This window comes from Schistocerca serialis, chromosome 7 (genome assembly GCF_023864345.2).
Source record: "Schistocerca serialis cubense isolate TAMUIC-IGC-003099 chromosome 7, iqSchSeri2.2, whole genome shotgun sequence".
Lineage (NCBI taxonomy): Eukaryota > Metazoa > Arthropoda > Insecta > Orthoptera > Acrididae > Schistocerca > Schistocerca serialis.
In genome coordinates, this window is record NC_064644.1 from 239,962,417 (window position 1) to 239,979,416 (window position 17,000).

Below are 17,000 nucleotides of genomic sequence, written 5' to 3' on the forward strand. Positions count from 1 at the left end.
CACTGATATCGTCAGATGTTAAGTCGCACAGTGCTTAGAGCCAGCTACAATACAGGAATGTGAGAAGCAAAAAGCAGTGTGGCTCAGACCTTCTTCAGTGATGTCCATTAAGTTTCAAGAGCTGCACGTCAAGATACACAATATTGCCATTAAAATTGCTAGACCAGGAAGAAATGCAGATGATAGACGGGTATTCTTTGGACATATATGTTATAGTAGAACTGACATGTGACTACATTTTCACGCAATTTGGGTGCATAGATCCTGAGAAATCAGTACCCAGAACATCCACCTCTGGCCGTAATAACGGCCTTGATACGCCTGGGCATTGGGTCAAACAGAGCTTGGATGGCGTGTACAGGTACAGCTGCCCATGCACCTTCAACACGATTCCACAGTTCATGACTGGCGTATAGTGACGAGCCAGTTGCTCGGCCACCATTGACCAGACGTTTTCAGTTGGTGAGAGATCTGGAAGAATGTGCTGGCCAGGGCAGCAGTCGAACATTTTCTGTATCCAGAAAGGCCCGTACATAACCTGCAACATGCGGTCGTGCATTAGCCTGCTGAAAAGTAGGGTTTCGCAGGGATGGAATGAAGGGTAGAGCCACGGGTCGTAACTCATCTGAAATACAACTTCCAGTGTTCAAAGTGCCGTCAATGCGAACAAGAGGTGACCGAGACGTGTAATCAATGACACCCCATACCAACACGCCGGGTGATACGCCAGTATGACGATGACCAATACACGCTTCCAATGTGCGTTCACCCCGATGTCGCCAAACACAGATGCGACCATCATGATGCTGTAAACAGAACCTGGATTCATCCGAAAAAATGACGTTTTGCCATTCGTCGTTTAGTACACCATCGTTGGCGTTCCTGTCTGTGATGCACCATCGAGGGTAACCGCAGCCTTGGTCTCGGAGCTGATTGTCCATGCTACTGCAAACGTCGTCGAACTGTTCGTGCAGGTGGTAGTTGTCTTGCAAACGTCCCCATCTGTTGACTCACGACCTATTACAGCCATGCGGATAAGATGCCTGTCATCTCGACTGCTAGTGATACGAGGCCGTTGGGATCCAGTATGGCGTTCCGTGTTACCCTCCTGAACACACCGCTGCCATATTCTGCTAACAGTAATTGGATCTCGACCAACGCGAGCAGCAATGTCGCGATACGATAAACCGCATACGCGATAGGCTACAATCCGACCTTTATAAAAGTCGGAAACGTGATGGTACGCATTTCTCCTCCTTACACAAGACATCACAACAACGTTTCACCAGACAACGCCGGTCAACTGCTGTTTGTGTATGAGAAATCGGTTGGAAACTTTCCTCATGTCAGCACGTTGTAGGTGTCGCCACCATCACCAAACTTTGTCTGAATGCTCTACAAAGCTAATCATTTGCATATCACAGCATCTTCTTTCTGTCGGTTAAATTTCGCGTCTGTTATATGTCATCTTCGTGGTGTAGCAATTTTAATGGCCAGTAGTGTACATCGAACGCTTATTTCCTGTTTCTCGTGCGTCTTTAGAGCAATAAGAGCTCCGAAAACGTCGCGTCTACGGCAATATCATTTAAGATGATGGACAAATTTGTTAATATTCAAATAACAGCGACCTATGTAAATCTATTAGATACACTGCCTCAATAGTTGTTCCGTATTGCTAGTGACAGGAAAAAACTTGTGCCAAGTACCTACTATTGCGCCATACATACGGCAATAAATCTTGTATACAATCACCAGCTCTCCACATAATCATCAGTGGATGTTACTGTTTACCAGTATACATCATTTGACCCACAACGGGTCTGAGGGGGAAAAGTGAATCATTCGATTAGCGATAGGTTTCCAAGACAGCAGGCATCTCTTGTGAGACCCAAACATTAACTACTACTTCTCAGACGTTAAATAGCATCCTAGATAATATTATATCCCAGATAGCGGCAAATAACTAAATATTATCTGTTATTAATTTTTGTAAAAGCAATTTAGGTAAAATTTTTATGCATTCCAAAAGGGTTCGGCTCAAATAGCTTCAATACCGTGTAGGTTTTGTACATTCTTTTTTTTCCAACCGAGAGAATGGTTCACCATTCTTTCTCAATATCCGATAACATAACTCTGCAAGAATTTACCGAAGTACGTCATGTCTAATAATAACGGCATATATTTAAAATAACTAAAAACAAAATTTAAATACCGACTGTTTCGTAAAATGACACAAGAAATATCCTTAAATGATATTCTGCGCTCTTCCGTAGTAAGAATAACTTGATGCGCTGAGCAACGAGGAAGCCGTGGCTTAGGGCAGCCACCTCAGTTTGACTAATGAAGGTATTAAGGTATAAATAGAGAATGAAATAAGACGTGCTCAAAGAGCATCCTTTAGTCTGCCATCAATAATAAAGCTTCCGCGAGCAAGGAGACAAGAAACTTTGCTAAGGCAAGTGAGACCTCTAGGCTTACAGGAGACGTTTTGACGTCCCTGCGTACTGCATCCTGAAAAGTTTCACTCTCTCGAAGACTCACCGTAGTGGCTGAGTTCCAGCGTAGTGTGGCCTAACGAAACTGTCTCTGGCCACCTCCATCGCGGCCTCCCATTGTCAGAGAACAAAAGGAACTGAAATAGATAAATGTGCGAGCTTTTGAGCTGCTATAATTGTTGTTGCCTACTGGTATGATACTAAGAAAGATCGGCCCTGAAGCGGTCTAGTCATTTTAATTTGTTGGGCTAATGTGACGATCTCGAGTAAAAGACCTATTTTCTGTGTTACGGTTTTTTAGGGTACCATTAGGGAAACAATGTATGTTCATATGGAAATGGAATATTAAAGTTGCTCAGAACGCTATGCCACGAGTGTATGAAAAGAGCAAAATAAATTTTACTTGTGTTTAAAATTAAAACAATTCACTTTTAAAGAATTAGTTAGCGACTATAATTGCCTATAATCGAATTTTAAAACGAAATTAGCTGGTAGTCGATTTTAATTCCGGATCTTACACATAGTTACATGAAAGCAAACAAAAGAGTATTTTACGACATTACTGTTTCGAGAAAGTGTACCAACGAAGCGGCACAGAATAGAGATTGCTTTGCCAAGTGAGCTTTGTATTGAATTAAAAGAAAAGAGAAAGTCTGAATATCCGTTGCCAGTTAGCTATTCATAACATAGACTTTGGTAAATGAGTTCCTCATATTTGCCACGTTCTACCAATAAAATCAGGGTTATTTCAATATATGTAATTAATTTCGGAAAGGAGTTGTTAGGTGGGTAAGTTTCTCGCTGAGTTGCTTATTTAAATTTCGTTACATATAGAAAAGTTTTGTCGGAGAGGTATGCTGATGTGAAATTGCAATAAAAAGAGAGCGACGATTTAGAAATATTGTCATCGGTAGACTCAACATTGTTAGGGGGGGGGGGGGGGGTTGAAGTAGATTTAAGTCAGAGGTGGTGCACGTCATACTGATATAAGGACTCATAATGCGAAATTCTTTGTAAATCTGGCTCGTTCTGGTATTCACCGTAATAATATTATATTCTGGAAAAAGAGGTTAATCCGATCAGGTTGTTGAAAAAACCTTTGAAAATATAGCTATCAAGTCCAAATCAAATATATTATCTGGGTTCAGAAAAGCAGGAACTTTTGCTTTCATTACCGATAAAGTCATTTCATAGATTCCAGAAGCAACCAATAACAATGCACTTGGCACCGGCTCATCAAAAGTTTCTTGGGCAGCGGCCTTCGAAATGCAACTGAAACACTTTCGCTCTAATGACACGAGAGGAATGCCGCGAGCTAAGCAAAGCGTTTAGCATCAACTCCAGGAAAATGAATAGTTATCTGTGACTTCAGTGACAATGACAGAGATGGGGCTGTAAGCAGAGAGTTCCTATCCGAAACATCTAACCGTGATCGAGAACAGAACTAGTCAAATGAAAATGAATAAATAGACAAGGTGAAGGATAATGACTAGCACGAATTTAAAGACAGTGATTTCACCATACTAAACTTTCCTCGGAAGAAAAGGTTCAGGTTTCTTATTGCCAATCTTGATACCATCTTTACTAACACCTATGAAATGTTATTTCTGAGAAACAAAGTTCTTGATGGTAATGTTTATTATGTCTTCCCAGAAATTGACGATGCAGCTGAGGTAAAAATGGCACAAATTATTTAAAAAGTAGAAAGCGAGGTACATTTATTTTCGAAATGATAGTGTTTACGACATTGACTAAATACTTTTCACATTGATTAGGACATACAACAACTAAAAATTAATATTTGTTTTTTAAATTTCGTGAATGGAATTGCTTTTAAAGCAAAAATCTCAAATTTCATGTGCATGTAAAAATTAGTTTTGTGTAGAAACTGTAAAATTTTGTTGCAAATGCAGTAATATAATTTTTAAATATCAAAATAGTGATCGGTTCATTCCACAGAAAGACTGATTCTGTTCCTGCGTACAAAATACAATGGTATTCGAATTCTCACCAACTGAGGAGGTGAAAGCGATGAACAATTAACTTCAAATAATAACTGCAATTATAAACTAAAAATAACATAATAATTGAATACCTTATTATCGCGGTTGTGGAATGAACATACTGAATTTTTATTCCGATATCACAGCAGTAAATTGACGAAATTTAAAGAAAACTGCCGTTTTTGATCGAATTCCCCTCATTTTACGGTATGTTTGCAATTAATGAATTCTCATTTCGTATCCCGATGTCGTGCTTGGTGTTTCATTTTTTCTGTCAGGCAGTTTGTATCTGTTGAAAACGTGTGCTGTTCTCTATACATAGTTTTACTGTACATGAAAAAATTATTGCTAAATAAAATACATTTTTGTGAGTAATTTAGGTGCTTATTAATTCGCAATCTGTAGATAACACTTATTCCTGTAAATGTTTTAAAATTTTCATCCTTTAAGATCAGGAAAAATAGTTCCTTGTCAGAAAACTCGTTTTTTAATTCGCTCCATGATCACTAAAGGCGCAAAAACCCCATTTTTAGTGTCTATTTCACATACTGACTTCAAGTGTAGATTAAAACCTTGCATATAATGAAACGTATCTAGCTAATCCACGGAGTATAGTTAAACGTAATCCGTGCCAAGACTAGCAATTCTCTTTAGTTTTCATATTTCATAGATAGCAACGAAAATGGCTTACGTATGATTCTATAACCAAACATAATTTCACGAACTATGTTAGAATGTCTTTTGAACATCATTTCACCACGTTACCTTACAGATTTTTACGAAAAGAAATTGGAATGTTTTTATTTGTTCATATCGGCCATATATGTTACTAACCTATCAGCGCAACTCTGGAGAACTATCCGTGAAATGTACACTACCTGAAACAATAACATTTTCTAAAACGTGCGCCTAAAATGTTTATGTCTGAAATACATTTAGGTTGCAAAAAATGAGAACATATGAAATTAAACGTGGAACTACCAAACCAGGCGAACAGGAAACACGGACTACAGTAGTGTAGTGTATCGACTTGCATATGTCTTTAAAAACAATGGCAGTTTGCTACTTCTGCAGATAGAGATGCGGTGTATTTCCCAGTTCCTCTTGTAAATATAGTGGTCGGTTATTCTATTCCCATCCTATGCTGGTAGGGGTAAGTGTTTTAAAGATGTGACACGGAATTTTCACCAACGTTTATTTACGATTATGTTAGGGGTAATCTTATAGTAAGACACACACTGATGACGTAGGGATAATGGATACTTGTTGCATATGTGTTGCGGTTTGTTAGATCTTTGATGTGGGGTAGCCATGTGTTTGTTACCACCATTTTTGCAGAAGATACCATCACATAATTAATTTATCGTTTTTAAATATACACTATAATGTCAATGTGTCCTACCTCGTAAGTTATGGTAAAATATAATCTCATTTTCAAGCATTCCACTACCTTACACGCCGAGAGCACTAAGCACTGGAAGGAGGTGTTACAATGTCACACAGGTTAAGACACATGACAAAAACTAATCGTAATTGTAAGTATCATGAGTTGATGATTGTGTCATTTCCTATCATGAGAGCTGAATACATATTGACACTACTGATAAATAGAATTACGTGACAGGAGGATATTACGCTATGACAGACACTTCGCCTAAGGGACTAACATATTCCCACATTTTTTGGAATATGTCCCAGTATTTAAGTGAAAATCCGGCTGAATATGGAAACAGCGGTGGGATGTTAAGGGCTTATTGCATCGTAGAACGTAAGCACAGGCATATTTGCGAGAATAACTCTAAAAACTCAGTGATGTGAAGTTTACTAATTATGTCATTGTTATTAACATACCACGACGTGGTGACATCGACATTGTAAACGCCGAGCTGAAGGTGTTTCTTATGTGCAAGGATTGTGCCCCACATCACTTGATGGTCACAGACAAATAAAGCGTGCCTGAGTTGAAGGTACATTGTGCACCACAGTCCGTGGAAAAAAGGTCGTCACAGATTTATTGCGCCATTACTGGCCAAATCTGAAGGATGATACATCCAGGCTAATCTTACTGCTTTACGAAGGATTGGCAATAACCATTACTCATGATGCACCACTCCTTGATAACCAGCCGGGACAAGCAATCAACTGCAACCTCTGGTGTCTCTGTCCTCTTTCATACCACGTAGTATACCAAAACAGGAACTCGAGCGAGCTAGACTCTCTCCTGTGCCTGCTGTTTGGCGTTAAATTTTCACTTTTCCCCTATGTATGTCCCCTAACTGGCCACAGTGGAGTTTATCTTACTGTGGTGCAACAACACAGTCTCTTCCAGAATGTCATCAGCAACTGATATATTCGCGTCCTAGTCTGATGCCTGAGGGAGAGCTCTTCCAATAATGAGCTTCTTCTGCCAAAAATATGACCGTCATAAGGACCTCAGCAACTTCGTGGGCCACAACAACATGTGGCAAGAGTTTCCAGAAACTTTTTCTGCGGTCTTACATTGTGCGTGAAGTCTTTTGACGCAAGCTATGTCCCTGAGAAGCACCAAGCCTTTTGCCAGAGTGCAAGCCCATTTTAAAATGGGAGATGCCTACCACTTTCCAGGTAGCCATGCTTGGTTCAGAATAACCTTTAACAAAACAAAACAGAAAAACCATTACCCAGTGATACAAATCAGATGTCCAAATCTCTTAAGAATGCCAATTTTCCCTTGCATTTTTATCGTGCAACCACTCTTTGCTACCACTGATATAGCAACTGATATCTACCACAGTAGCAACTGCAAGGAGCAGAGGAGCAGCAGTTACGGGTCTACAACAGAGTAGGGTATTAATGTAAAAATTCCTTTTACTTTCTAGAGTCCTCTACAAATGAAATTTGGCACAATATTTTAATTCCAGTTAATAGTATACAACTTAAACAAAGCACTCTGCACCAATCAAAAATTAAAATTATATAAAAATTAAATTAAAAATCCTGAACACGGGTTTGCAGCATGAGCTATAAAATTAAAGTTATCAAAGAAATTTTAAAATGAATAAAAGAAAAAAGTGACACACTTCAGTAACAGCTTACAACACAACTAATGGATAGACAGGTTTCAAAAGTAACAAAAATTCGTAATAAACTCCTATTTAGCAAGGACACCCCGTCAAAACAAACATCAAATCCATTCAGCTCCAAGGAAGTGGTGTATGTGCCTTACAATTCTCACATAAGTGTAGCTGCAATGGTTGGTTGGTTGGTTGGTTTGGGGAAGGAGACCAGACAGCGTGGTCATCGGTCTCATCGGATTAGGGAAGGATTGGGAAGGAAGTCGGCCGTGCCCTTTCAGAGGAACCATCCCGGCATTTGCCTGGAGTGATTTAGGGAAATCACGGAAAACCTAAATCAGGATGGCCGGACCCGGGATTGAACCGTCGTCCTCCCGAATGCGAGTCCAGTGTCTAACCACTGCGCCACCCCGCTCGGTGTAGCTGCAATGGCCCACTTGACTGCAACATAGAGGAGTTAATGTTACACACATGTAGACTTCTGTATATGAGAAATGTTGTTACTAATCATATCAAAAAGTACTTGACCATATTTTACTTCAAATTTCCTGACTCATTTACTTCAAATGAAACAATGAGGAAAATTAATGGAAAGTTCATTCCCTATTAATCGAAATATATCATGGTCAACCGACTGTATTTGGTACCATGAGAACAGATTACAGGGGATTTTTTCTTGGTGATAGTACCATCATAAGTCACTAGATCGTGGGATGCACAAAAGCACAATTGCAAACTCTTATTTACTGACTGGTTTTTGTTATTATATATATGACATATAACCTTCGAGATATTTTAGTCCTTGTTGTCAGCTATTTTATTATTAAAATCCAGTCATGTTTATAAACTTATCCAGGAAGTGCTTCCCAGGAACTCTGTCACCTTTATGTCCATTGTTTCAGTACTGGATGCATAGCAAGGTCTGCAGTACCCAACTCAACTTTAAATTGCTCTTGAACTGCCAGGATTAGCATAACACAAGCTAATTTCTAGAAAGGGCACCCCTACCATATTATTACGCAGCGTCTACCCACCCCACCTTCACTATACAGTGGAACATGGTTGGCCATGAAGAACCTATAGCCAAATGTAACACAGACCACCATCACTAGGGGGTATGCCAAAGGGGGAGACGTTTTCATTCCTCTCTTCTCGACGGTATCCAGTGAGTGAAATATTCCCTTCGATCTCAAGCGATTTCAGTTTCACATTCGACTTGCATTTGCTTTGACTACAACAAGGCACAGGACTTGTCACTTTGTGTGGCAATATTAAATAATATAGGCAACGCTGGGCACTACAGCTAGTAAGAAGTGTAACTACTCAATAGACACGAAAACATGAAATGCGATCCAAGAATAATGACTACTTAAGTTGACTTGACAGTACACTGAACTTGACAAAAGAACAAATATCAAGATTTTCTATAACGTCAGTGCCTAATTGACTTTTACTTTACGTTAATAGAATCGCGGAAACTAATGAGAATACAAACTGGTTTCACCACAAGAAAACCACTTACAACAGTGTTGAACAGAAATACTTCAACTACCGTTAAATCCCAGCCAGGAGCAGTACAGTCAGAAAACGCTCCGCCATAGAAGGAGATGCAATTAGTTTGATTAAAAGATACGGCTCATAATATTCAGAACAATAGTGCTGTACACACGAGATGGCCAAGTACCAGTAGTGAATGTCTCAGCAGCCTGCTGGCAAGTTTAATCCACACAATGCAGAGTACCAAAACAAGATTCCTCTCTCTCTCTCTCTCTCTCTCTCTCTCTCCCTCCAGTATATGGCGTTATATCCCCCCGTTGTTCTCTGTGTGTGCATCCTATCGAGGTGATGGGAGAGCATCAGGCTGTGGTGCAGCAACACAGTCTCTGCCTGCTACCGTCAAATATTGATAGGAGCAGGTGGATGGCTCAGTGAGAAGGATTGGGTTGGTTTGGGAGAGGAGACCAGACAGTGAGGTCATCGGTCTCATCAGAGTAGGGAAGGATGGGGAAGGAAGTCTCCCGTGCCCTTTGAAAGGAACCATCCCGTCATTTGCTTGGAGCTATTTAGGGAACTCACGGAAAACCTAAATCAGAATGGCCTGACGTGGGATTGAAACGTCGTCCTCCCGAGTGCGAGTCCAGTGTGCTAACCACTGTGCCACCTCGCTCCGTATATGGATCAGTGACATTTGACGAGTATCGTAGATGTAGAAAATAATTAACATAAGGCTCTGTTTTGTCTTAAAGCAAGTGTGGTCTACAGACCAGAATTTCAAACCTTTTAGTTGTGTCAAAATAAGTGACACTAAGGAACTTGTGGTACGAAGATAAATAACTGACATTCTTACAAGTGGAGCCCTCTGTTCGTGACACTAAGCAACTTGGGGTACAAAGAACGAACAACTTACGTTTTTACCAGTGCACACATTTGTTGGTGATACTCAGCGACTGCGACGTAACTCAGCAGTGGATTTCATTTCTTACTTTCGGGGTTTGTGGAACAATATATAAAGTAAAACTAATGTTTGATGTATACGTATTACTAATTCCTTAGTTATATTTTACAGGTAAACAATTTTTAGTTAATTATGCAGAGTATGTTATGCACTCGTTTCAGCATTCCATGGTGACCGTTATACAGCACTGAATGCGATTTTTTGAAAGTCAGTAATGCAAACGGAATTCCTGGTTTTTCTAAAAAATTAAGTAAACTGATGTACCCTACGGGTTCGCCAATTTTATGGCGTAACACTGCCAGTTTTCTTGCGGTTTTACTCCCTCTTCTGCTAATTTGCCAATTTTACGACCTTTGCTATCAATTCCCGGTTTTGGCGCCACACAACCGGTCAAATTAATTATGGGCTTCTCAGAAGAGAGCACAAACCTCGAATAAATCCTGTTTACCAAGTGCAAGCTGCTTGGAGAGCAGTGGGGAGATCCGGTGATTGGCTGAGAGTAACTTTATATGATGACTTTGAGGTAACGCAGCTTGACAGTAGCTAAACATGGGTGGAAGTGAAGGGAAGAAGAGGGATGAGTGGTGGTAATCTTGAAGATAAAAGGTATGACGGTATTAGTTGTAACATAATATTCAAGGTCAATGTTGGTGGGTATCCCCAGCACTAACCTACTCATCCTGGCAGCACATTTTTTCACTAATGTAATTTGGTATCAGTACTCCCCCTGAATCTGAGAGTATCGCAGATGTTCAGAGCTACCGCACTAGAAGGAAGATGATGTGCTTTACCTGTTGGTGAATCCAACTTGGGCAGAGAATTGGAAGATATATACAGCCATAAAAATCTTAGACAACTTACGCATGGAAACAAAAGTCATGTAGGAAAACTATTTTCAAATGTACATTTTACAAGTTTCTGCGTAACTACTCGCCTCTACACTGTGGAGCAGTTGTCAGAAAGAAATATTTAGCCATTTATACAGAGAAAACTTGAAAATGGCCACTGTATACCCAAATAAACACATTTCTTCACATGATTCCTTTACACAGTCTGTTTGTTCTGCGTCATCATAACGTTATGAGGAAATGTGGCCAACAGTACAACAAACTCACGAAATAAGTTAGCACATTCGCTTGCTTGCTTTGCTAGCCGTTTTGAGTAACCTCCGAAAGTGACATTACCTATTTATTAGTAGAGCTTCATGATTTCAGCACGGTTCGTATGTCACACTGTTATATAAACTTGGGTCCTGTTATTGAAAGAAAAAAACTCGGGGCATGTTGGTGAAGCGGAAACGACGAGGGCAGGAAGTGTGTCCTTAGTAGAGCTATGAATTGTGCAGGGCTTTGGCGACGCTGCAACACAGTACAGATAAGATAGCAGCTAAAGCTTCCTTGTTCGTGCTAGTTTAACTCCAGCCAAACGGTGTTAATTAATTTTTGTCGAGTTTCACGCTGTCCTCCCGCTACCCTCCCTGCGGCGGGGTGCTGTGAGACCGTCTGACGCCCATTAACCGCAGGAAAGTTAAGCTGGTGTGGAGCCCGAGAGCTAAACGGTCCCCAGCCATCGCCCTTATCGTCTCGCTACAGTTACGCGGGCAACTTTGCTGTCATCCTGCACTCCCGCGAGCACTCCACTAAAATTGAGAAAGCTAGTTCCGGCAGACAGTGCTAGAGCCCTGCGTCCTGGAACTACACCAGCAAACTCTGGTGCGTAGTTTGTTAACAGTTATTCCAGGGGAGAAAAACCATGAAGTCTGTTCTAGTGTAAACTCGTGTCCCTCTTTCGTTGTAGTTCCGTCCGCAGGTAACATTAAAATGTCGTGTGCAAACGAAAAGGATAATTTAGAAATCAGGAAGAGCTAGATTATATCATAATATCGTAGCTTCTATATCTAGAAAAAGCTGTCACAGTTGAAGCAGGTGGGTGAATCGTGTTCAGATCTCCTTCGGAAATATTTTAGATAAAAATTTAGAAATAGTTCATGCAAAGATCGAAATGCAATTAAAATAATCTCTCTCACTTAATTTATTCGCGACCACGACAGAATGATGAAGCTCGCACATTTAATTTGTTTAGCTAATTCATTAATGCTAGTTATTTACGAAAATATTTACATGTATGAGATATTACTCCAGTAAAACAAGTGGATATAGCATTACTTCTCTGTGTGTCTTATGAGTTTCATAATAAAAAATCTTCTATAGAGTAATAGAAGCTGCAAAGACTTCAAACTTTCTCTAAGTCTAGTGTAATTTGTAAGTGATGAAAGATATTCACAGAAGCGTAATTCGCCTACGCTGAGCCGCTGTCAGTTACAGTGAAGAGCATTTTTCATTGGTTTATTGTTTGTATTGCACTCATTGCCATTGTTGTTGTTGTAGCCTTCAGTTCCAGGACTGTTCTCATACTGATCTCTACTGTAGTCTGTCCTCCGAAAGCCTCTTCCTCTCTGCATAACCGCTGCAACCTATATCTTCATCAGCCTATTTGCTGCAATGAGGTCTTGGTCTCCTATAATGTTTATATCCCATATATCCCTCCTTCAAGAAAAGGACTAGCACTTGATGCATCAAGATGTATCCTGTCAACCAGTTCTTTCTTTAACCAAGTTTTGCCATAAATTTCCCTTTTTTCCCCTAATTCAGTTTCCTCCGCTTTGTTACTTATCCAGTCTGACTACCTAACATTTAGCATTATTCTCTAGCATGAGATTTCAGAAACTTATATTCCCTTCTTGTTTTATGCCATTTAATATTCGAGTATCCGTTCAATATAAGGTTACGTAGCAGGCAAATATTTTCAGAAAATACTTGGTAATACTATAATTTACGTTAGATGTTAAGATACCATTCCTATTCGGAATAGCTTTTCTTGCTATTGCACTTCTTCATTTTGCGTTCATCAGGAAAGAATTTACCTGTGGCTGCAAAAAAATGATACTGAATTTCATTTTCTGTGTCTGGATCGATTTTTGGGGTTATCAGTCACATCCTCAGATTACCTTATCACATTAAAATTTTTACAATTATCACCTTATGTCAGTCCATACAAGAGCACTATTCGTTATCTGTCTGTCACATATTGCGTGACGTCTTCCGATAGTGAGATCAACTAATGGTCTTATGCTCAAGTCACACTGTACGTAAATCTGCAATTCCGCTTAGTTGTAGGGAAATATGTGGTGTCACCGCCAGACACCACACTTGCTAGGTGGTAGCCCTTAATTCGGCTGCGGTCCGTTAGTATACGTCGGACCCGCGTGTCGCCACTGTCAGTGATTGCAGACCGAGCGCCGCCACACGGCAGGTCTAGTCTAGAGAGACTACCTAGCACTCCCCAGTTGTACAGCCGACTTTGCTAGCGATGGTTCACTGACTTCATACGCTCTCATTTGCTGAGACGACAGTTTAGCATAGCCTTGAGCTACGTCATTTTCTACGACCGAGCAAGGCGCCATATTCTTCAAGAATGTATTCTGAACTGATAATATTGTGAATCACGTACCGTCAAGAGCTACGTTCGTCATTAATGGATTAAAGTTAAGTAGCAATCTAATTAAGTCCGCTTTCTGAATTCTAATTCCTTGTCATGTTCCAAACCTCACGTCAGTATAGTTCTTCCCTCCTTACGCCAGCCTGCGTGAGCTAAAACGCGTACATTTCGGCCTCCTCTAGTAAGACGGTGTTGGCTCTTCTTCCAACACAGAAAAATACTGTTGTACAATGATATTACCTTATTTACGCATGTTAATTGTCGTCATTAGACACACTTTTTTCGTCCATCAATCGATTGAGGTGATTTAGACTTTCGTAAGTGGTAGGCGTGGTAATCATCGTCAGAGACTGCACCGTATACTTTCTGTGTAAACTGCCTACAACAAATAGTTGGGAATCATATTCATGGTGGACGTATAAGGAAATCTAACGAGCTATCTATTTGCTTGCACGTCCTGAAGTAAAAACAACAATGTCATTTAAAGTGTTGTAAGTAAAAGTGCACTTCGGAGCTCTTGTTCCTTAGTGCGCTTTAGTAAATGCGAATCTGTGCTAGTGTGCATGACGGCTTGAAGGCTATGTGCTGTTCCCTGACACTGCCGCCAGCGATTGTAATTTCATCTGTCTGCTCTTTTCCCACTCAGATTTTTCTACTTGTGTAGACGTCATCAGCGTTCGTGATGAAGATTCGTAATTCCAGTTGTAACTACATAAATTTATCATCATCACAATTGCAAACTATAGCCCATTATTTCTTGTGCACCTTTGAAATTTATTTTTGGCAAATTCAAGTTGCGTGCACTTGTAAAGCGGATGTGTCCTAAACTGACATGCCACAAGGAAAAAATTTTACTGTGGGTACATTGTTTGTTCTTCAGACACTCAGTCTCACAGGTAAACATGGAAGCCACGACAGTACAGACAAGTAAAACCATCATCATCAACAACATTGCCGATTTCTCTCCTCTAGACCATTCAACCGTCAGACAGCCTGGAGTCAAGGTTGTTAATGCGTCATCAACCATTTCAATTTAGGAGGCGTTGCCACTTGCCAACAGTTGCTTGTTGTCAGATGCCTCAATTTTCTGTCCTGCCAGTGTTCTTCTGGTAGACCTTCCTTTTCCATGGCTGTGGTCATAGATCCCTTCCAAGTTGCTTCTCCCTGGCGCAGACCATTTGAGCAATCACTGCGGCCGTCGTTGATCTTACATCTGTCGGACGTGTCCGTATCACCTCAGCGCTCGAGCATCAGTCCTGTTGTCACTGTTTCCACAGAACCCACCTCCATTCCTAAATATTCCTTCCTCGGATCCTAACGGGTCGCTCTCATGCTTTGTCGTCACCCGTCCACTTAGACACCCTCAATTTTCCTCCTTTGCCTCTCGTTCAGCGTCCAACAGGCTGAGCCACATGTCAGAATGCTCTCAATTACTTCAAGTAGCACTACATTCTTACTTCGCCTGGATATATGCGGTCTCGAAATGATATCATTTAGTTATCTACAAGCTACCCTCGCTTGACATCCTGTGAGATATATCCAGGTCACACTTTCCGGTCCTATTTCCACATTTCTTACCTGGCGAAGCGCAAAATCCAATTCCCCATCTTGCTTACTTCCAGCGACAAGATACTCCGTTTTATCCATTTTGTCTGTTAGTCCCCTTTGTTTATAAATGTCCTTTAACTTTCTCATTTGATATGTGGTGTCATCCTTATCCGCAGACAGTAATGAATTTAAACTTTGATGTTGTATTGTCACACCCAAACTTCTGCACTCCCTATTCCAGTAACTAAGAACAACTTCCAAGTACCACTTAAATGAGGTTGGTGGCGTATAGAATCCTGGTCTTAGTGCTTTAAGTGTTCCAAATCCTTCCGATATCTTACAACCAACCTTCATAACTGCCTAACGTTGGTGGTAAGTACGTTTCCTCAATTCTGTTTGCAGTATATGCTCCAGCCTTTTCTGATGCTGTCCAAAGTTACCTCCTCGGCACAGAATCATAGGCCGTTTCTAAATCAACAAACACCTAATGGAGATCTTAATTTCTTGCGTTCATATTCTGACATGTGTGTCACACACAAAAGGTGTTACCAAAACAGCTTCTCCTAGCAATAAACCCGGCTGTTCCTGCGATACAACTTGCGCCACCTATTCCAGTCTGTTCTTTATTATACTGCTGAACTACATCTTCACCGAGGGCATTACACTTAATCCCCAGGAATTGTACGGATACCTCCTGCTCCCTTTCTTATACAAAGTCAGCGTAAATAAAACCGACAAACTGCAGCGACCGATTCCTGACTGAAAAGCAGGAGAAAAGAATCTATGAACAAGCATCCGGAATTGAATCGTTGCCGTGGTAGATGGCGCTGACGAATTTCAGTTGCTCGGATCACGTGTTGTGTGGTCTTGTGCTGGAGGCTATGTGATGGACCCAGCGTGCTGTAAGCAGCAGAGTGGTCCCGTATACATGTCAGGAACCAGCTGAGATATTATTTGTGTATGACCAAGAAGGAAATTATATGGGCTACAGGCAGCACGGCTTACCAAGACAAGTACCGAAAGCAATCACATGAAGCAACATTTCAAGCCCTTTTTCGAAGTGTGTGAGATCATGGGTCCTTTCAGATAGACGCACAAACGCCCAAAGAGGGCTGAAATGTGTTATAACTTAAAGTTGAAGAAATATACTCCTGGAAATGGAAAAAAGAACACATTGACACCGGTGTGTCAGACCCACCATACTTGCTCCGGACACGGCCAGAGGGCTGTACAAGCAATGATCACACGCACGGCACAGCGGACACACCAGGAACCGCGGTGTTGGCCGTCGAATGGCGCTAGCTGCGCAGCATTTGTGCACCGCCGCCGTCAGTGTCAGCCATTTTGCCGTGGCATACGGAGCTCCATCGCAGTCTTTAACACTGGTAGCATGCCGCGACAGCGTGGACGTGAACCGTATGTGCAGTTGACGGACTTTGAGCGAGGGCGTATAGTGGGCATGCGGGAGGCCGGGTGGACGTACCGCCGAATCGCTCAACACGTGGGGCGTAAGGTCTCCACAGTACATCGATGTTGTCGCCAGTGGTCGGCGGAAGGTGCACGTGCCCGTCGACCTGGGATCGGACCGCAGCGACGCACGGATGCACGCCAAGACCGTAGGATCCTACGCAGTGCCGTAGGGGACCGCACCGCCACTTCCCAGCAAATTAGGGTCACTGTTGCTCCTGGGGTATCGGCGAGGACCATTCGCAACCGTCTCCATGAAGCTGGGCTACGGTCCCGCGCACCGTTAGGCCGTCTTCCGCTCACGCCCCAACATCGTGCAGCCCGCCTCCAGTGGTGTCGCGACAGGCGTGAATGGAGGGACGAATGGAGACGTGTCGTCTTCAGCGATGAGAGTCGCTTCTGCCTTGGTGCCAATGATGGTCGTATGCGTGTTTGGCGCCGTGCAGGTGAGCGCCACAATCAGGGCTGCATACGACGGAGG